The sequence below is a fragment of the Alligator mississippiensis genome, chromosome 4, assembly GCF_030867095.1.
Source record: "Alligator mississippiensis isolate rAllMis1 chromosome 4, rAllMis1, whole genome shotgun sequence".
NCBI classification, from domain to species: domain Eukaryota; kingdom Metazoa; phylum Chordata; order Crocodylia; family Alligatoridae; genus Alligator; species Alligator mississippiensis.
This window is the reverse complement of record NC_081827.1, coordinates 93909406-93931489: the sequence shown is the minus strand read 5'-3', so window position 1 is coordinate 93931489 and position 22084 is coordinate 93909406. Positions and strand designations below refer to the sequence as shown.

At 38.9% G+C, this 22084-nt stretch overlaps 2 long non-coding RNA genes across 2 annotated transcripts in view; one reads left to right on the top strand and one right to left on the bottom strand.

The window, feature by feature from the left end:
* LOC109281498 (uncharacterized) overlaps nucleotides 1-21391 on the top strand; it is a 38839-nt gene extending 17448 nt beyond the window's left edge. The window contains exon 3 of the long non-coding RNA XR_002088155.2: nucleotides 20587-21391. This is a non-coding gene — a long non-coding RNA (uncharacterized LOC109281498). The remainder of the gene's footprint in view (nucleotides 1-20586) is intronic.
* LOC132250116 (uncharacterized) lies at nucleotides 8580-12187 on the bottom strand. The gene is made up of 2 exons (XR_009461682.1): nucleotides 11827-12187; nucleotides 8580-10692 (listed from the first exon to the last, which is right to left on the bottom strand). It is a non-coding gene; the product is annotated as an uncharacterized LOC132250116 (long non-coding RNA).
* Nucleotides 21392-22084: the final 693 nt, after the last annotated feature.

The window sequence follows — 22084 nt, the reverse complement described above, 5'->3', positions numbered from 1 at the left end:
CCCCCAACTATGAAATTCTTTATTTAAATGTTGCTTTGTTCCGAGATGCTTCTTGTAGCTTTTTTATCATATAATAGCTTTCTCACCAAAGGCCTGTCCTACTCCCAGTGAAGACAACAGCAGTCTTCCCATTGACTTCAGCAAAAACTCTTGGGCATCTTTACAGGTGCTTCAGGAATGGGGAGGGGGTGCTTTTATTAGATCAGCTCCAAAAGGCACTCTAATTAAAGTGCCTGCAGCATCTCATGTATTCAGCATCCCATGTTTCAAAATGGTACTTTAACTAAAGCTCATTCAATAAGCTCTAGTTAAAGCACCCCCACCACCATTTTGAAGCACAGGTATGCTGAATACACAAGACATGGAAGCTAGTCAGCACACTCCAGCAGACTTGATTAATTGAGTCTGCTCTGACATGCTATAATTACAACACGTCAGAGCAGCATCCCCACACTTCGACAGGCATCCCTTATTATTAAACATACCCTGCTCCTACGTCTACATAGCTCTCTTCATCAGCAGATCTCAAAATGCTTTACAAAGGAGGTCAGCACCATTATTCTCCAATTTACAGGTGGAGAAACTGAGGCTCAGAGTGGTGAAATGACTTTGCCCAAAGTCACCCAGCAGACCAGTGACAGAACTAATTTGGTGCCTCATACAGTAGGTGACACTGATTAGACCTTTTTCTAGTCCAGTAAGAATTCTTTTCTTAGTCTAATTTAAACTAATAACTGAAGAACTATAAATTGTTTCAGGAAAAATCCAGGAAATTATGATCATAGCTATTATTCCACTTTTATGACTGCAGAATGTGTTTCACAGAAATATCAAAAGGAAAAATATTGTGAAATTCACACACTGGACTCTGTTACCCAACTACTAACCAAGAAGTCAGTGCCAAACATCACAGCATTTTGTGACATGCTACACATACAGCATACCAATGAAATGAAAGGCATATCATAAACTTTCCTGTCAGCTATGACATGCCTGAAGCTATTCATTGATTTGATGACATGTCCTTGCTCATAAACAGGTTTGTGTCATGCCTTCCACTTTGACATACATGCATCAAGTTACAAATTGATACCTGCTCCCACACAATATGAATAAACTGTTCTTATTCTGTTGTGCTGTCTGACATGAAGTGATATAAAATAGAAAAATATGCCCATATTGTATTGCTGAGCTAAGTTCAAAGGATGTAGAAAATTTTGTAATAAGTGTGTATGTGTTTTTGCAAATCCTTGTGATAAGTGGAATGTCTTGATCTCAGAAATTTTAAAAAATGATTGGAAAAAATCGACAGCTTCCCTTCAAATCGTGTGTGAGATATGAAAGCACTGTTTTATGTGTTTGTTACCATATAATCTAAACCTATTTAAATCAGTTTCCAAATGGGTAAAGCATCTAGGATTGTAGATGGGTGTAGGTAGTGTGAGTCCCAAGATGCCTCATTTTCCACCTCTTTTTTGAACAAAAGTGCAGATCACCAAAAGGGAAGATTCATGCTCTGCAAAGCAGAATATGCAAGTTGCTGTCAAATTTAAAATCACCAAACTAATCGTGATCTTTCCCAGATTTACAGCTGTATATCTTCAACCACAGTTTTAACATTTTTCTATATAACATGAGTTGTGAGGGGAAATGTATGAGTCATGCACAGATGCACAACTTTCCCAAAACTCACAAAACTTTGCTAACTTAAAAGCAATGGTTTTTCCAGAGTATTTCTTGACAAAAATACAAACACTAAGAGCAAGGAAATCACAACTGACAAAAGCAACTTCTATATCCAGCATAGTACCAGTCTCTAATATTGGCCTACCATGAGCACTGGGCTCAACCACACCAATGCTGTCCCTTGCTCCAAACAATATGTTTCAAAGGCAAGACTGGCATAGGATGGAGGGGGGTAGAGGAGCAAAAGTGGACACAACTGGAAAGTGAGAGGAAAAAACAAGAACAGGGCGGGGTGATGCTGAGAGAGCCAGTAGAGGGATTCCAAAATTGGGGCTGATACAGTTAGAGGAATGGCTGAGGAAGATGATCTAGACCGCTGTGTTTTATATGGATCAAAGAGGAGGGAGTGTTATCAGTGTTAATTAATTATATCTTATTTGTTTTTATCCTGTTGTGCAGTGTCCCAGGTGCTTCACCAGTGCCAAGGGAGGATACTGTAATAAATTAGTATTACTGGTTATTGCTAGGTACTAATTTGTAGTGGCAGTTTGTTTGATTTCTTTTTAAACAAAGTCAATAAAGATAATATTCCTCAAAGGTTATTGCTAGATAAGAAGACAGTTTATCAGTAATCCCAAATTTCAGCCAGCTGTCATTAGGCATGTCTCCCCAGCCTGTAAAGGACTTTGTAGCTGGGTCAGGACCATTGAAGCCTATGACAAGGTTGCTACGGTAACCACTATGTCCTAAGATTCTTCTTGTGCATCAAACTTTCATCTTGCTAAATTTCTATAGGCAAAGCACTGTGAGAGGAATGTTAATAAACTCGATAACAGGGAGAAGCGTCTGAGGTGTCTTTGAATGACTGGTTCACATTTGATACAGTTTATACATTGCACACAGAGAATGTATGTGTACATAACACAGGCTATAAGTAAATATACACCATTGCATTTATATTTTGTGTTTGCACCACGTGGCATGGCACTTGTTATTAGTAATACTATTTTACATTGGGTTGTAATTTTCTTAACATAGAATGTTTTACAAATTAGGGGCCTGATCCAAAGGCCATTGAAATTGTTTGACTTCCACAGATTTCAGTGGCCTTTGGGTCAGGCTTCAAGTATATGCAGCATGACTGAAATGCATCCATCCTTAAGATGGAGGACAGCAGTCAATCAGACAAGCAGTGCACAGTGAACTGCACAACAATAGGTGAATGGAAAATTTTGGTCAGAGATTCAAAGCAAAGCCATACTCTTAAGAGAAGAAGAATGAGTTCTTTAACATCCTCACAGGGTAGATTGCACCTCTGTTCTTAAGGGCTTATCCCATCAGAGAGGCCCATAGATAGTGAAGTGCAATAAACTCTATTTATCTATCTCAGTAAGTTGAAGGGTGAGTTAGCCCTGCTGGGAGTTGAACCTCTGCTTCCAGGGTGTCTAATTAGTTCAAAGCAAACACCTAGACTACTAAACCATCCCCTCTGGCTTACTTCATTATACAGTGGAACAGTTTATAGTGAACTCTGACCTACAGTGAAACTGTTTATAGTGAAATAGAATGAAAAACCTGAATTGTTTCATGGTGGGTACAGACTTTTAGTTATAGTAAAATTGTTCTATAAAATAGTAATTCACAGAATTGCTCATATTAACTCCAGTTTCTTATAGTGGTACTTTTTACTAAAATGCATTATTTTAATTCTGCAACCCCATAGCATTCTAAATTAGTTGTACAGTGAATGCTATGGTCACAGCATGAAGCATTAACATTGCAACATTTTTCATCCCACAAGTTTCCTTTTTCCAGAGTTCCAGACACTGGAGTCAGTACCTTTTTAATAATTGCTTTAGCTGATATCAGTACAGATGCCCAAATCCAAATTAACAGCTCGATCAGAGAGATTTCTTGTCACCCAAGATCTCTGTCCCCAGAGGACATAGGTTTGACAGGCCACCAGTCTCTTACAAATTGCTCAGTGCTCTAGTTTCCAAGTGCACAGAAAGCTGTAACAGTCTAGTCTGTGTTTATAGAGCTGGGTCTGAAATTGATGCAGTTCATAAGGACAAAGTCATTACCTTCAAAGTTTGACCAATTGATGACTTGCATCAGGCACCGAGCAGAACACAAGAATGCAATTTTGACCAAGCAAGATTTGTATTTCAAGACTCAGATCTGAAGTATAGCTTAGCCTGGTGCTCCAAATTAAAGTGAATACAGGTTTTGTTTTATCATCTAGCTCTAGTAAAAAGCTAGAGCCATGCCCAGAATGTAAGCATACTTACCTGTATATGGAACAAAAGAAGAACCATCACCTGTGTATCCTGGAAACACTGAGGTTCAGAAGACATAACAGCTCAGACTTGCCTTTACTTTTGCGCTTGCCATCAATCTGGGGTACAATCATTTGCAGGCAGAAATGTAGGACTAACTATCTAGTTTGTGAGCACTAATCTGGTTTGTGAGTTCTTCTGTTATGATTCTTTGAATTGATTGAGGTGCAATAGTAGAGATGACTTGCACCCAGTGTGGTTAGAAAAGATGTACAAAATGTCAGAAAGGACTTGTGCTCTGAAAAATCTGCCCCAGGCTCCTAGCTCTGTGAAATAAAAAGGCAATATTTTAAGGCAGTGTGCAAGAAAACTTAAATGTTGTTTATTATATCTAACAAAACATCCTTTGGTAGGAAACTGAGAGATAGAACTGACCTCCAACAGTTAAACCAAAAAGGGTTCTCTAGGAAGGAGGCTTTCTTTTGAGAAATCCTGGAGAAAAATGTCTATATAATGTTGATGACATTGATTTGGAGGAGAAAGCTATACTAAGTCTCTAAATCAACCTTTGACATTCTGAAAAATCTCCAATGAACTCTTTTATTGTCATTTTCTAATTTAAATTTACACTCCAGTTTTATACTCCAAAGGTATCTAGAGAGTATTCTAAAACAAATGTTGCTGTTATATCAATAGTTTACTTGGCACAGTACCTTTTATAGTAATTGTAATCTAAAATTATGTAAAAGTTTAAATAAGTGGTGGAAGACCAGTATGAAGATTAATATATAAAGGGGAAAATAATTTCTGATCATGTTCATGATATTGTTGCACATTTTTTCTGCTTGACCAGGAGATTGGGTCAAGAAAAAGGTAGGTAATTTGCATAAGGAGAATTCCATAGATCTCATTAAAATACACAGTAAAAAATGTCTTAACATTAGAGAAAGGAGAAAATCATATCGGCTGTAAAAAAGTCCACCTTTTTATGTTTTCATCAACAGTCTGTAAATTCTAAGTGCATGTTTTTAAACAAATAATGATTCTGTCTGTTTTTATTTTGAAGATGTCTCCATCCCAAAATAAGCTGAGGTTATTGTCAGTGTAACCTGGCCTTTGCCCTAACCCTGTTTCCTTCAGGATTGCCAAAGGATGGTAAATTACAAGCAGTCTATAAAAATACAGGCTAAAAATGCCTATCCAAAAGGTCTGTAAAAAAATTTAACTGTCTGTAAAAACTATAAGCAACCAGAGCTGACTGAAGTTCCACATTCATAAAAAAGCTGGGTGCAGTGCTGAAAGACAAAGAACAGCAGTGTCCCCTGGTGTCTAAGCAGGAGCGGTGCATCCTACAGGGAGCCTTCTCTGAGTGCTTTGTAGACTTCTTCCTTCCTAGTCATGTGCTGCTGCTGCTGCTGCTTCCTTTTGGCTGTTTATTATACTGTTGGATCTCAGGTGGGCTTCTTTGTGAGTCTGGGACAGGATAACAGGGGAGTGGGACCAGTGGGAATAAGGTTTGGAGGGGGAGAGGTTGGGGGAGCAGCATGATGCAGGGTATGCTTGGGCACATCAGAGTTTGGAGATTTGTGGGGAAGACTGGGAGATGGCAGCACAACCAAGCAGGATTGCCAGCCCAAGAAAGTTGGGGGGTTTTGTACTGCAAACTTCTTACTGACTACAAAACTGTTTATTATTATGTATGGTGTTAAACCATTAAATTTGAACCCAGCCCTGTTAACTTGGGTCTGGCAGCAGGGCAGGCCTGGCAAAAGAGTTACGTTTACATTATGTAAAACATATTTCAGTAAAAATATGTTAGTAAAAAATTTTGGTTGGCAGTCAAAAGTTTCAGCTTGTCAGTAAAAAAAAATTCTTGGCTTGGCAACCCTGTTTGCTGTCCACACAAAAATTCTTGGCCTGAAGGTAAAGATCAAGCTTAAACCCTCACCCACATATACTTAAACTGCAGACAGAGGTGACAATTTTCACTTAATCTGGCCACAGAAAGCAGTTTATAGCCACGATCAAACACAAGTGTATGGCTGCAGACAGCTTAAAAAATGGCTGATCAGATGAAAATCTGAACCCTCATTGCACAAGGTGTCAAATGAAGACATTTCAAAATAGAGCATCTTCTGTAACTTATCTGCCTGCCTCCCAGACTGTTGCTGTTTTCAGATTGTGTGCTGGGGGAGGAAGGGAGCGGAGGGAATTCAGTCTGGGGTTTTTTTCAGTCTATGCTGGAGAGTAGGGCAGGTGTATTGGAGCCCTCCCAAGGTGGGGGGGGGGCAGGGGCTCTAACTCACCCACTCCACCCTCCAGTGCCAGCTGGGGAACCCTTAGAATGAGCTCCCTCTGCTCCCTTTCCCCCCTCCCATTCTCAAAACAGGGAGAGGCTCACAGGGAGGAGGGGGCACTGCTAGGGGAAACTGGCTACAGGCTCTCAGCCAGCAGCTAGATTCCCCTCCCTCCTGGAACCAACAGTGAACTTCTGTTTGGTCCAGGGGATTGTAGTAACCAAGAATGCTTCCTGCAAAACGCTCTCAGTTACAGCAGGGAGCTGCACTTCTGTGTGCACCCTTAATGTGACTGGGGGCTTAGGCTTGAACCTCGGTTTTACCTCAACCTGGATTAGCAATTTACCTGTATTGCAAGGAAGTTTAATAAGCCCAGGCCTAATTCGTCAATCAAGACTTACTCTTTAAAGACAGCTGTTTCACTTGTCTCACTCACTTGTCTCATTGAGCCACGAATGTTAGCGTTTAATTAAGACATTTTAAATGCTAATATTGCTTCTTTAGACCAGAGTAGGTAGCCCAAAATATAGGGTCTTATAGGTTCTTCTGGTTAGGGGGAGAAGCTAATAATTGATTCAGGTATTTTTTTTCATTACAGTCTGGTTTATTTACAGGGAATGTATGGAATTCCCTTTTCCTAAAGTCGGTAAAACAGAAGCAAACCATTTCTTTGTTCAGAGCTCCAAGCACTTTTTAGCCAGCCCTAAAAACCTCACTGTGGATTTTCTTGGGGCTATGCTCCCAGTGCTTGTTCAAGCTGTGTTTGATGCATTCGTGTTGCCTTCTCTCTCAGATTATGGACAAAAGATCAGTTTGCAATGAGTTAAAATGGGGCAGGGACCTTCTGCAGAACACCTGCTCCACAGTAACTGTTCATCTGCCTGCTCTTCCCCACAGTTAGTGAAAGCAGTTTCATTAAGGGCCAGTTGCTTTGATTTAGCTTCCACTTACCATGGGGCAAGAGTGGGTAGATGAACAGTTACCATGGAGCAGCTGCTCTGCAGTAAGTCCCTGACCAATTTTAACTCCCTGCAATTTGATTGTCTATATAGCCTCAACCACTCTTGTCATTTCTGCTGCTTTCTCCGCTTCTCTGGCTTTTCTGCCTCATTCAGACATACAAACCACTTCAGACAGTAGCCAACCAACCCTCCTGCCTACGCTTTCCTTGCAGGTACTTTTGTTTTGGGGAATGACGTGTGTCTGTGTCTGGAATGCAGACCTTCTTGTTTTCAGCTGTTTCATTTCATAAAGACCTTAACTGTTTCTTAAAAGTGTCTTCAGTTAAGGGCTGTGGTTGTGCCCCAATCACAACATATTTAATCAAAGGTATATTTTTCTTCACATTTTATTTTAAACATGAGAAATATATTTAATTAGAGTCCTAGTTTAAATCCCCAGTAGTGAAGAAATGCAGAAGGTAAGTTTCCAAATGAATTCTGCCCTGTTTCAGAGAGATTCCTGCTTTTCCTAGTTAATTGTATAGTCAATATATTATTGCTGTAAATCACTACAACACCTCTATATTAAAACAACATATGAATGCACATACTTTTGCATCACAGTGCATCAAGTGATATCTGCCTGTCTCTGTGATACTGAAAACACATCCATGAATCAGAAATGATAATAAATGAACTATCATATTGTCACACTGGCACATCATATTTATAGTCCTTCTTACTGCACATGTACACATTCCTTTAAATGCGTGTCATATATTTAACTCATAATCAGACTTTTGCACATTTCTTGTGTTGAGCTACAGCAATTACTGCAAATTCAAATACAAAATGTAATTTGTGTCTGTAAATCAGCATGTAAATAAGGCACACAAAAGGGAAAGGCTGTTTGAACACTAGCAGCTATGTCTACAGAATAGCAGTATATGGTTAAGATGTGTTTGGTAGAACAACTGTGGACAGATATTGAACAATGTAACTAACATCATGTGCCAGTAAATTAATCTGGAAACAAAACAAAATGTAGTGTTATGTTCCATTAAAACAGGAAAGACTGTATTAAGAATCAACTTAAAAATTCGGAATATTTCTTTCCATTTTTGTCATTTACACTCTCATTTTGATTTAATCTTATCATCTTTACTTTGGGTCAGGAGCTCTTCTGTTCACTCTTTGACCACTGAGCACAGCAGAAATACTCTGGGTATTCATAAAGCACAAAAAAATATTTGATTACTACAGGACTCATTGAATGGATAGCTATATAAAATTTAAATGCCCTGACTTAAGTCCTGTCCTTAGTTTTCACTAGTTATGCTTATCTTGATTAGGAAAAAAATGCATGTTAGAATATATTAGTTAAGGAAAACAAAAAATTATATTATTTTTTCATCAGAAATGTATGACATAAACTCAGTGTTGAAAATACATGTTATACTGGACAGTGGACAATTTGTTTATAACCCCCCCAACTTTTTTTTTTTTTTTTTTTAACGTTGTCCCCCAAAATGGCTGAGACTGGAAGCTGCTAAAGCTGACTTAAATTCAGGTAAAACAAACAAAAAGTGAGCAGAGCTCCAAGAAGTGAGTAGTGAACTAGTCCTACAGGACCAGCTGTCTCAGATACTCTACTGCTAGAGAAAAGCATTGAGCTGACAAAGTATGTGATTTATAATCGCTCATTCTCATAAAATGACTGTCGTTATTCTTGTGAGCTAAGAACCTGAAGCAAGCTGCAATGGGCCACTGGGCTAAAAATGTAGTACAGATTTATTTCCATAATCACAGCTGCAAAACCTTCAACAGGGAACAACTAACTTGGTTCTGGAAAGTATAAGGATACCTTTAAAACAGAGAGGATTTATTTGCTGAAGGAAGCATGCACTGCTTTGAGAATTTTTAAAAAGTAGGGAAATAAATGGCAGGATCTGTAGATTGAGGCAAGCAGTCTTTTCCCTTCACTCTGTGCTTTCCCCACCATTCTTCTGCTTCGCAATCAGTCGTGCACCACAATACATCAGACTACTTGGATTTTGCTTAAAGAATAGCTCATATAGCTTTTTCCTCACAAAAGGCAAATCTGTCCTAATGCTCTGCTGTACACTATTCAGAAGAACATCCCCTTCACAGTCTGTGTGTGTCAAATAAGAAAAATTAGACAGAACCAAAATTAGTTTGGTTCTGAGCCTGTGCCAGTAAGCCAGGGGCAGGCAATTATTTTGGGCAGAGGGCCGCTTACTGAGTTTCGGCAAGCCATCGAGGGCTGCATGACAGGCAGTTCAGGGCAGATTAATATTAATTTTCTAAATTTTTTAGGGGCCCCACGGGCCAGATATTAATGGCCTGGCAGGCTTCATCTAGCCCCCGGGCCACATTTTGCCCACCCCTGCTGAGTAAGCACATCCCAGACAGAAAGTCTTGGGGGTAGAAAAATGGTAAGTGGAAAGGTCATGTGTCCCAGCAGTACACTCAGGTTCAACATGGAAGCAGTGTAGACATGTGCAAATACAATATCTTTCCCTCCAATCTCTGCACTGGCTCTCTACCACAGTACAGTTAAAAAAAATCCAGTTCTTAATTCCTTCACAAAGGGTTGTATTGCCCATTTCAATATGGTTTCTTAAATTGTCCCTGGCTGAACAGCTGAGAACAGCTGAGGAACAGCTTGGGAAGAGATGATCAGAGGAAGTGGTATTAGGAACTTAAAACAGAATATTAATAACAACAGAAAATGCACGCAACTCTGGGTATTCTTAGAATATGCAGAGTCTTTGACTTCAGCTCCTCAGGCTTTACCAAATACTTTTTATCAAACCACCTGCTTTGCTAAAGCTCCATGTCCCAATTTATTGTTTCATTTTTTTTTACACAGCGCCACTATCCACTCTGCCTCAAATCCTATTGATTGCTTACTGCAGCACCTGCAGATCTTTAAATCAGCCATGACTGAAGACCAATGAGTGACTGATTGCTTTGCAGATTTAAAGCCAGATTTTAAAGATTGTTAGGTGCCTAGAGATGGAGACAGGCATGTAGTAGGATTTTCAAAAGCACTAGGTGCCTGACTCCCATTGTTTTGTCATTTCTTTTATGTCTTAGGGAAATAATGTCATCTTCAGCGACCTCAGCTCAGGTGCTGCTTATCTTGATAGACCCTCAAGGTCAAGATATTAAATTGATTAAAACCTGAAAAAATGTCTGTAAAGCTGCCACGGCTGATGGCATTTGAACTTCGGCCATTTTGTCCGGGGATGATGTTGTTTCCAATGGTTAGAAGAAAGTTCAAAGATTTAAAATAAATTGTAGTAGCACTGAAATGCTGTTGTAGCTGTGATGGTCCAGGAAATATGTGAGAGCCGAGGCTTTTTGTGGGTGATATATATAAATTACAATTGTGTTCATCTTTCTCCAGGTATGTATGACATTCCCTGAGGCGCTGTAGCACTTCACAGCTAAATCTGGAAAACACTAAAGCAAAAAGAAAGATGATCTCTGTTAAGTACATAAACTGATCACAAACACATCCTATGCTCCCTAAGTCGCTTTAAATCTACAAAATAACAAAGTGGTGTTATAAACTGGAGAGTCCTGCTTCACCTTGTAATACAAGTGCCCAAGGGACTCCCAACAAATAAAGCATTCCAATCTTATATTAAGTCATATAAAATAAATCTCAAAACATCTGTTTAATAGTATACTCAATTTATTCTGCATATACTATTTTTATTATAAGTACAAGTGGAATGTGATATGCTGTAACAATTGAAATCTTATCAAAGTTTTATGTAAAATAATACAAAATTATAAAATAGCAAATTAGTAATTTCCCCAACTAAGGGGCAGAAGGGGGAAAATTACCCATGAAAATTATGAAGGCTTTTACCATACCCAGACTTGGACCCTGCAAATGTTTATCCACATGTTTAATTAAACTAATTAAGATGGTAAAATCAAGAATTTTGTTTGATCAAAGTCATAGTTCTATAAACACATAGGTTCTGAGGCTACAAACATGTACCCAAGTGATTAGCATCACATCCTGTGAATAGTCCAGTTGATTTCAAATTAAGCAAATATATAAATCTTTGCTGGATTAGGGATTTAAAGTACAAGACATTTATTACATGATTTTTATGAAAAATGTACATACTGGGCCTACCATGTTCTTGGTGAAACAACAACAATGTAATTTTTTATATGATCCATGAACCCAGGAAGGTGACACCTTAGGTCTTATGCCTAGTATCAACTGCCAGGTCCTCAACAGTTCTTTAGCGCCACCTTCTTTTTCCCCTCCAGTACTGTCAGTACAGACACTATATTGAGGTTGGCAGTAACCGAGCATAGAATCAGCTAGATGAATACAACCAAGCATAAAAAATGAATGCAATTGAGCAGAGCAGTCCAACCATGCTTCTGCTCTCATACTGCATGCTAGCCCCTCTGCAATATTTAGAAATGTAATAGTTCTTTTTTTTATAGGTAGCCTTGTAGTACACGATAAAAATTGTTCTCATATGTCTGGCTCATAAAGGATAAATCGATTATATTTGGTCTTGCAATACATGCATTAATAATAATCAAAGACTGACACCTTCTTACCTGTGGCCTCTCATGATAGATTCTTTCTTGGTACCTTTGATAGCTGTATTTGAGAATGGGAGAACACAGAGTGAAATCCTGCCTCACTGAAGTCAATAGAAGTTTTGCCAGGATTATGCCCAATGTCTCTGGTTTGAATCCAACTTCATAAACTACCTCTCTTTTATTAAAATCTCTATTGGATGTTTGTCCTTATCCTCTGTATTTTAGAAGCACCTTAAGATTCTATATTTGTCTCTTTATGGGAATGATATAGGAAGAAGGTTCTTAGAAGAGCTGGAGCTATGGACACATAATAAAAGAAGATCCAAAATAATGGATGTTCTCCCAAAATGTCCCGGTCATAGAAACACAACAAACAAACGATCTAGAATTCACTGCAATTGTGCAAGCACGCCAGCAGCCTACTTGGAAAACTGCCCTTAGAAATACTTTTTGAAATGTTGGCAGCGGTGTAGAAAGATTTCACTCAGACTTTGCCTACACATTCTTTCTTGAGCCCAGGCCAACCTTGGGAAATTCCCTCCCACATGGTGATTTTTATTTGCTGAAAGTTATGAACATGAGAAAACCCAGGGGTGTAATAAAAGCCATTTTGTAATCCTTATTGTAGCATTTGCTACCAAAAGGAAGCTGTAGTGAATGTGAAAAGAAAATGCTGTTATTTTAGACATATTATACCAGATCTCCTGGGGTCTGGTTTTATTTTTTAAATGGTAATAACACTCCAGAAACTCTTACCTAGTATTATTCCCTAGGCTTGGAAAGACTTGACTCTCAGATCCTGCCTCTCTTGCCTTGCCATTCAAGATGGAGTCTAACAAATTACACCTACCCAAAAAATCAGCAGCAATTAACCTACAGCTCCCTGCAGGATTGTAACAGCTACTAACCAAGAAGAGCAACAAAATCATCCTCTTCTGCCACCCATTGCCATCGTCTCCGATGAATTCCTCCCTCCCAGCTCCTACAGTGTTCCCCAAGCAGCATCATTTGTAGAGGAGATGGGTGGGGTGTATTTCTCCCTTAGACAGTCTCAAATGGCTCTAAAAGAGTAAATATAAATGTGATCAAAATATAAATGTGATCATACTCTTGTAATGTATTTAAAGATTATAAAACTGGGTCCCTTCTTCTGTTGTCACAGGTATATAAACTGCTTGAACCACATTTTTTTAACATGCAGCTACTCCATATTGAGCATACCTTTCTGTTTTTGTGTGAAAACCGTGTGTGTATGTGTATGTGTGCCCATGCATGTGCACTTGCTGAACCTGAATTAGTAGTCAGGGAAAGTGATATTTATTTGAGGGCAGCTTACTACTGAAAGTCAATGTAAATCTGCTGGCTGTTTGTTGAGACTTGAAGACAGAAAGGAGAGAGGCAGTTATTACTGCAAGTGTCCACGGATAATATTAAACCTTTCTTTTACAACATTGGTTTAAATAAGAAAATGTTGACCCAATCTGCAGGGAGTTATGTGGTAGGAAATTAAACTTCTGGTGTGGCTGCAGCTTTTTAGGCTATTTGCAAGCAACTCTTCTTGCTGCTTTTTTCTTTTTGGAAACTGTAAGCATTTTGATAGGCAGAGGTCATGTCTTAAGGACTGTATTTACCTGAATCCAAGACAACCTCAAATTTAAGATGACTCTGCAATAATTAGATTCTATACATGGAAAATTATAGATTTGCTATAATTTTCCATGTATAGAATCTAATTGTTGGAGGGCCATCTTAAATTTATCCCCCCACTGCTGCAGTAGGGAAAGCAGCAGCAAGAAGGCTGCAGTAAGAGGCTAGCCCCTTACTCTCCTGTGCATGCCCCCATTGCCACTTGCTCCCCTGGTGCCTGCCCCCTGGCCATTTGCACCCACCCACCACTGCCTACTCCATGTGGCAGCTCTAGTTCTGGCTCCAACGTGCAGCACAGAGCACACAGTGGCTCCAGACACAGAGAGGCAGCAATGGAGGTGGCAGCTTTAGCCCTAACCCCAGATTCCTGGGGCTGGACCTGAAGCCCCATCCTTTCCCACTACATGATATTCCCCTCACTTGCACCCCCCACCACATTTCATGGTCTCCCTCAATCCCCTCCCCCCCCCATGCACTGTGCAGTCTTCCCTGTGCTCCATGCACAACAGACAATAGAGTCAAGGTCAGAGCCAGAGCCACAGCACCCACCTTCCCCAGGCTGTACTCAAATCCAGGTTTTGTTTTTCCCCATGTTGAATGTGTGCACAGGGGCTAATACCGGGTGGAAAACATCAGACATAAATAACAAAGAATAATAAAAATGTAGATCACAAATGGTCTAACTAGAGAAGTACTGACAACATGTGAATGCACTGTAACCCTATTTAATTATACTATACATACATATCTCTTAAAACCATATCCACCCCTAATGGCATGCACTAAAATACCATTTGTATAGCATCCTTGATTCCTCCTCATTTTTCTAATGTGTTAGGTGACTGTTAACCCTTCCAAACTCCTGCCATTTATTATAAGGTCCATGAGAATTTAAAATGTTGATAAGCCTTCCTTAAAAATAAACATTTTAAAGTAAGCTGGTGGTTCAGAACCAGTATTATTCCCTAAAGCTCTCTGTGCCAGTTTTTCTTCTATATTAGATGGGTGATTTGAGACAGGAAAGGCCTTCTTCTGCCAGTTCCCATGATTTATATTGGATCTTGTTGAGGCAATTTTTCCTGTCACTGCTGACAAAGCGTGATGCTTTTGATGGGCATGTGTGTGTGGTGTAGGGAGGGGGGCAGGGAATTACCATCTCTTCCTGTCCACTTCTCTCCCTCCTCTCTGTATTCTGTTGTCTCTCTCTTTGTATTTTTCCTTTTAATACTTTCCTGTTATCTTTTTCTTGTTATGTTTTCCATTTTTTCCCCTCTTCCTTGGCCTCTGGATCTTTCTCCTTCTCTTTTCTCTTCTATCTGTTCTTTGTTCATCTCCACCTTTACCTCCAGGCAATTCATTTATTTTTTTTAAATCTAAAACCAGTGGGCACTGTGTTGTTGGAGCTTTGCTAATGCCCTTTGCTTTTTCTCTTCCCTATCAGCACATGTTATATGCTACATTGAGAGGAAAGCTATTTACTGTGGGTTGAGTAAAACACAGGAATGTAAGAACTGGATTGAACAATTTCATGAAATCCATTTTAAAAGTCAGCTGATAACAAACCCTGCTTGCCTTAACCAAATTTCAGACCCAAGTGTCAACTGCCGTACTTTGGTCTTTCAATCAGCTTATTTTTCTGAAAAGATTACCTGAATACAAGTCAGTCTCTCTCAGGAAGAAAGGACACAATCTCACCTATCTTTAAGTGTAGAGCAATACCAGAACAGTAGAAGCTCTGAGGGATTCAGAGCCTGAGCTACTAGTAAATATGATGTTGCCCACATACCTGGTAAATCCAGTAAAGAAAAATCAGGACCTATACACACTTCCATGACTTCTTTCATTGAAAGTAACCTGAAGTATGCAACAGGCTGATAAGATGTCTAGAGACAATACTGAATATCAATAATATGTCAAACACCACTCTATCCCCAGCCTCCTTGCTACAAGAAAACTGTATGAAAATGTAATGACCACCCTCCAGGCGTCAGTCATGGCTCAGTCTTGGACCCAGGCCTAAGACCAGGCTGTAGCACAGAGACAGCTTACTAGGACAGACAGGTGAGCTCTGTCTGATTCTAGGCCATTTTTTGATCCTCTGGTCCTGGACCCAATACTACTCAGAACTGACACGAAATGGTGACAGACAACTCAAAGATTAGCCCCATCATTTCTATGTTGATGTTAAGTGTTGTATTTGGCACTTATTCTGTGTGCATAACTGAGAAAGGGCCTTTAGCTCTGCAGTACAGATTATATACAAACTTTTAGTATAAATACCATCTTTAAACTCAATTAAAATCATGCAGATCTCTCTTCTAACCTGTAATTTACACAATCACGCCTCCTGTATGGCAGGAGGCACAACTGTGAGATCATAAATGAAATCCCATTGTGCCTTATTGTCAGGGGAGGGGGAGCCCTCTTGCATCATGCAAGTTTTTGGGTTTTTAGCGGGTTTTTTCACATACCCCCCAAGTCCTAGGGATCACGGTAGCCATGATCCTCTGGGCCAAGTAGTTTTACACACCCCTGGGGCAGGGGGACATCCCTGTGGTGATTCTCCAGCCCCAGAGGTTTTCTGTACCCGCAGGATGGGGGAATTGCCCTGTGGCAGTCTTCCAGCCCTGGGGATTTCCTGCCCTCCAGAGCCCTAGGGATCATGGCAACTGTGATCCTCAGGGCCCAAGGGGTTTTAGACAAAGTGCACCCCTGCAGTTGGGAGCCCAATCAGCTGATAGGGCTCCCAGCCTCAGGGAAGACCCTGCTACATGTGCAAATTAAAGTTTGACAGCAATCATCTATAAAGTTGGTAAATGTTTTCAAGGTCTAATTTTATAGCTGGTTGGGGCTTTTTATTGTGTGATAACTACACTAGACATGTAGGTGGTTTCCAGTTAATTTCACAATACCTGTTACATGTAGAGGGGGACAATGAAACAGATAATGTTATATGCATTTTATATTCATATTCAAAAGCTAATTTACATGCATTTTTCTCTCTTTCATGAAAGTAACATCATAAGGCATCAGACCTGTATTTCTTTTCCTTACTAGACAATGGTGGCAATGTGCTACTGTGAAATCTACCCATTCTAGAAGACAAAGGGTTGTTTTTTTTCATTGACCATGTCACATAGGTGCCATGAAGTTAAATCATTCAGAGCCTCTCCATTGGAAAAAGAAATACCTACTCACACTTCCAAGTGACAGCAGAATATATTCTCATACTGGACCCACACACTTAATCCAGTCTCCTAAAGAGCTATAGCATCTTCCAGGTGCTACTTGAACTTGAAAACTTGAACTCCAAATCCAGTTTGCTAGGAAGGCCAGTCGCCCATATGGTTGTTATTAGGGGTGTGCAAAGTGGGCTATATTCAATTCAGATTCAGATTTGGCCTGATTCGGGGGACAGTGATTTGATTAAATGATTCGGATCATTGTCCTTATTTGATTCAGCTGAATCTGAAGATTCATTGCTGATTCAAAGAATCAGTGATTGGGCCATAAAAACAGCTTTAAATGTTTTTTCTACATACCTTGAGGTACCAGGTATGGCTTGTGAATGGTGAGATGGTGGGACAGATGGAACATCCCACAGGACCGCTGGGGGGGGGGGGGGGGCAGTCTGCTTGGCAGCGGACCTGGAAGTGGACCAGAAATACTTCTGGCCACAGAGGGACCCTGGATGCGCCCCCAGACCTAGGAGGCACCAGTCACCAAGCTGAGGAGTAGGGGGGGGGTCTGTCGCCGAGCACACTAGGGACCCCCCTGCACTCCCATGGGATTCTCCATCCGCCCCACCAGCTCAGTGTTCATGAGCCACCTGGTACCTTGAGGTATGTAGAAAAAACATTTAAAGCTGTGTTTATGTTCGAATCATTGAATCTTTCTGAATCAATTTGGAGGATTCTGATTCAATTCAGAGAGATTAAAGGGTCTCCTGATTCGATTTGGATTTGGACATTCAGCCACCAAATTGGCAACTGAAGCATCACACAGCCCTAGTAGTTATCATACCACCTTCTAAGTCAGAGTAGCCAGCATGGGTGCCACAACTGGTATGGGCAACCTCTGTGTGTGGTACATGGCAAATGGGGGAGGGGACAGACAGCACAGTGGCAGGTAGGGCAGGGAGCAGAGCATCAGATCAGGCAAGGGCAAGAGGCAGAAAGGGGAGCAGCAGCTTGCTCAGGGAGTAGAAAGCTGAGCAGCAGACTGGAAAAAAGAAAGGGATCAGAGTAACACTTGGAGAGGGCTAATTTATGGTACACCTCTGAAAAAGGTTGGCCCCCACTGATCTAAGTCATCAAGAAGCCCTGTAGCTGCTTTTTAGAAAAAAGCTGTACTTCAAAGATTGACCAAAAAAAGTGTATAGCTCTGCTGGCAATAGTAATATCCTAACGCCGTGGAACTAAATCAAGTTACTTCCTAATAGAAGAAGGGAGATCTTTTTATCATCTGCTGATGTGAAAGAAATGTTGCTTACTGCTTTCTTTTCTGTCAATCCTTAATATATGAGATAGGTTTTCATTAAAATATTTCACTTATTTCAGCTCACTAGTTAGAAATAAAAGAATTGTATTGATTAAAAAAAAAGCTTCACAAACCCAGGATTGTCAAAATTAGTTCATTAGGCTCCATTCAACTTGTGTTTCTTGCCATGCTAAGCAACTAAAGTAGTTTAAAGCTTTTGAAATAAAAATTGTTAATTGTTTGGCTTTTTTTCTTTTGATACAATTTTACTTTGATAGTTTGGAAACATGATGCTAATTGAAAACCTTTCAGAAGAACTTGATCCCATTCTATAGCAGTGAAGCTGAGACAGACATTTAAACAGTAGAATGGAATACATCTGGTTCAGTAATGGCTGTTACTCGTTACAGCAGGGATTTCAAGCTCTACATGACCACCCATCTCCAAAATCCTCATTATCTGCCTAAAGTACCTGTCAAAGTATGTTTTCTCTATACAAGTTACTAGAAAAAGAAATCATGGGGACTAATCAGATAGTGGTGGCTGTGCTGCTTGTGTTGTCATAAATACTTGATCAGGGAGAGACAGGGAATGAGAAAGGAGAAATGAGCCAGGAAAGGATTTGAAAAAATGTAGGCAGCAGAGGCACAGATATCCTTCTTGTTCTTCAAGAAGGATAGAAAAGATATCACCCTGCAAGAAGAAAGGAAGAACACCAAGGCTGAAAGACCCCACCATTGTTCTCCCCATAATTCAGTCAAAAGCTGTATCATTTAAAAAATTAAAAAATCAAATGATCTCAAATATGCAGTAATGTCATGAGAAATACAAGTTTTCCAGATTTGTTTTGTGAAAAGCAATTAAGGTTCTTTTGGACTTAAAACAATTTACTGTTGTATCTTTAAATATAAGACAGATTTCTGTTCAGTTTAGCTCCAGCATTTAGCTTTGGGAGAAATAAGAGGTTTTCAGAAACTAATGGTCAAAATTTTTAAACATGAAAGCAGCATTGCACATGTATCCATTAAAAAAAAACCAACCCATGCTATGTACACATCAGGTAACTTTACATCTAATTTGTGTAAAATTACCTAGAGGATACATTCAAGTGTAGAGTATTTATGTGCATTCGAAGACGCACCCATTGGGAATGGCTGAAACATTATTCCATCTGCTTAGGAATGTTTTTGTGAAATATTTTTGAGTACTTTTAATGAAAATAAGGTTTCTTCATATATGCAGAGTTTGCAGTGCTGGCTGCCGTTAAGGTTTGGTGTTTGTGTGTTATGTTAGTAATATTATTTTTCAATGCACTGATGTACAACTTCAGGAGAACCAAAACTACCTAGTTTGATCTAATTTTTAATACAATATAAGCAGCACAAAGAGGGGAAAGGAAGTTTTTAATTGCTTGTTTTCATTATTGTGAGTAGGTATTACTAACGCAAATGTAGTTTTAAATTTGTTTCTAATACAGAGTTTAATGGAAATCTTCCATCCTCTTCATGATGTTAATGGATCTAGAGGGTTGTATGGTATATTTAAAACAGATAGATGAAGAAATACCCATCAAATTACTTAACTCTAATACCTATTGTAAAAACACTTAAATAAAAACAAATAACAGTACTGGCAATTGCCCTCATCGTATGTATTCTGGCAAGAAAGGTCAAAAGGTTGTTGGTTTATATATGAACTGATTTTCTCTAATCTAAGTTTCCTACCTGATCTCTCACTTTTTTTTTAACCACAGGATGTCATGCAGCAATCATATTGCTACAATGGGAGTCAAGTCTTATAGATATGGGAGTCTTACAAACAGACATCCATAAGTTTTATTTATGCTAAAAAGAGACCTAACCTTCCATGGGCTCGGAAAACAAAAAGGGTTAGATATTACACAGCTCTTCCTATAACACACAATGAGTTAAGAGAAATGGGGGGGAAAGCTTTCTTTTTCTAGAATAACAGTGTTGACAATTGAGTTAATCCAGAATAGTTTTCTAGTTAATTTCTGCAGGTAAATAAACCTGAAAAGACAAAAATAAATAATCTTTACATAGCAGCTGCAAAGAACAAGCACACTTTCAACACACCAAATTAACATTTCTTTTAGGAGGTTATAAAAGAAACAACTTTACGTAAATCAAGGTAGCTTCCCTCTAGAATCTATCTGAAATCTAAAGCCTTGCCTTTATATATGTCTGTGTTTCCTTTTCTGTCTTTGTAACAATTCTGTAACTATCACAATATGTCCTCTTGCTATACAGCAAATAAAATGTCTTATGGCCTAAGGAAAACACAAACTCTTTCCTAAAATAAATATTTTAATATATAAGACTAAATGTATATGAAATTGAATTAGATTTAATAAATATATAGATGGTTTTTGAAAAGAAAAAACATTAATTGATTAACCTTTTCTGGTGTCTCCTCTACAGCATACTGAAATTATTTAGCGGATAAAATAACCCTGGGTTGTAATGATTGATGTATGAAATCCTAAAGAAACATTGATGAACTCATTTTTAGCCAATTTTAGTGAATCTTAACTTATATAAATAGGCAAATAAGATTGCTGCAGTATTGTTTAGATGATCTTCATGGTTTTTTTAAATAACTAAGGGGCTTTTTATTATAATTTTACAGAAAGCACTTAAAAGAAATAGAAGATTAGATTTTGGAAATATTATCATTGTCACAGGGAAACATCCTGGAGGACGAATGAGCTATTGACATTCTCTCCTCAAGCAAGAAGCTGTCCCAGGAGATCCATGAGAAACAAGAAATAACAACAAAGACTGAAAAACAAATTGATGAAACCAGAGATGGCTACAGACCTGTAAATAGCTTTTCACACTGTCGCGGTTACAGTTTGAATTGAATAGTTTAAATTTGCAAATTGATGGAGAAATGCACGTATTTCTTTTTTAAGAAATCCTAGTGAAGAACAGATTTTATATTAGATCTAATTTAAATATCAATGCATATGCTTACACTTAGGAAAATATCCAAAATCATATGTACAAGCATCTTAAGGAGTGCTGATCAGATAGAGCATGGCATAATTTAAAGTATTGCTTTTAACGTTTCAATTAGGAGTGATTGTTTCAGTTTTCACAAGTTTGGTTTTTATTATATTTTACTGGATTAGGCTGCAAACCATTCAAGCATCTTGTTCTTTGTCATCACTAACCTGATTTAGGTTAATTCCATATATCAATACTCCTTAGTTTTGGTTTGCATCAGTTTTATCAACAGCAGAGAGCCTCTAATTTATTATATTAGAAGTTCAGCAAACTTAATAATATATAACTATAGGTAGATTTAAACATACCCAATATGATTGCAGATTTGGAAACAATGAGACTATTGGCCTCTTTCCACTAGCATAATGCAAATATGTAATGGTAATTATTATTAAAAGGCTAATATAAATATAATATGAATTTGAGTTGGTCTAATAAAAGATATTGGATTTACCCAAAGAACCTTGTCTGCCTAATATAAATGACATCATGATTTGTCCTCAGTGAATTCTGGTCTCAGAAAAATAATTTAAAGGGGGTTTCTTCTTATCATCAATATAAATTGCTCTTGATGTGCACTTTTCTAATAAAACTTCAGAATCATTCCAAAGAGTTCCCTTCTCACACTGGGTACTTATGACAAAAATATGCCCTCTTAGTTCCAGAAATATTATAAAGCAGCAATAATTCTCTCTTCTAGCTAACCAAGTGAAAGTCTCTGCATTCCAGTATCAATTGATCTTGCCATTAAGACTAAGAACAGACCTTTTGGGGGGGGGCAGGGGGGGGAGCAGAATTTAGATCAAGTTCAAAATGGTCATCCAATCTAACTTAGCTTGGCCCCGGTGTGGACCTTAGACTCAGACCCAGTCTTAGTGATTGGAAATGAAATATAAACCCATAACAGTAAAGAAATTCCAAACATATAGACCAATCTAAAAATCTTAGAAAATTAGGGTTGGAAAGGAGACCTCAGGAGGTTAACTAGTCCAAATCCCTGCTCAAAAGAGGACCATCACCAATTAGATCACCCCAGCCAGGACTTTATCTAGCTGGGTCTTAAAAACCTCCAAGGATGGAGACTCCACAACCTTTCTGGGTAATCTGTTCCAGTGTTT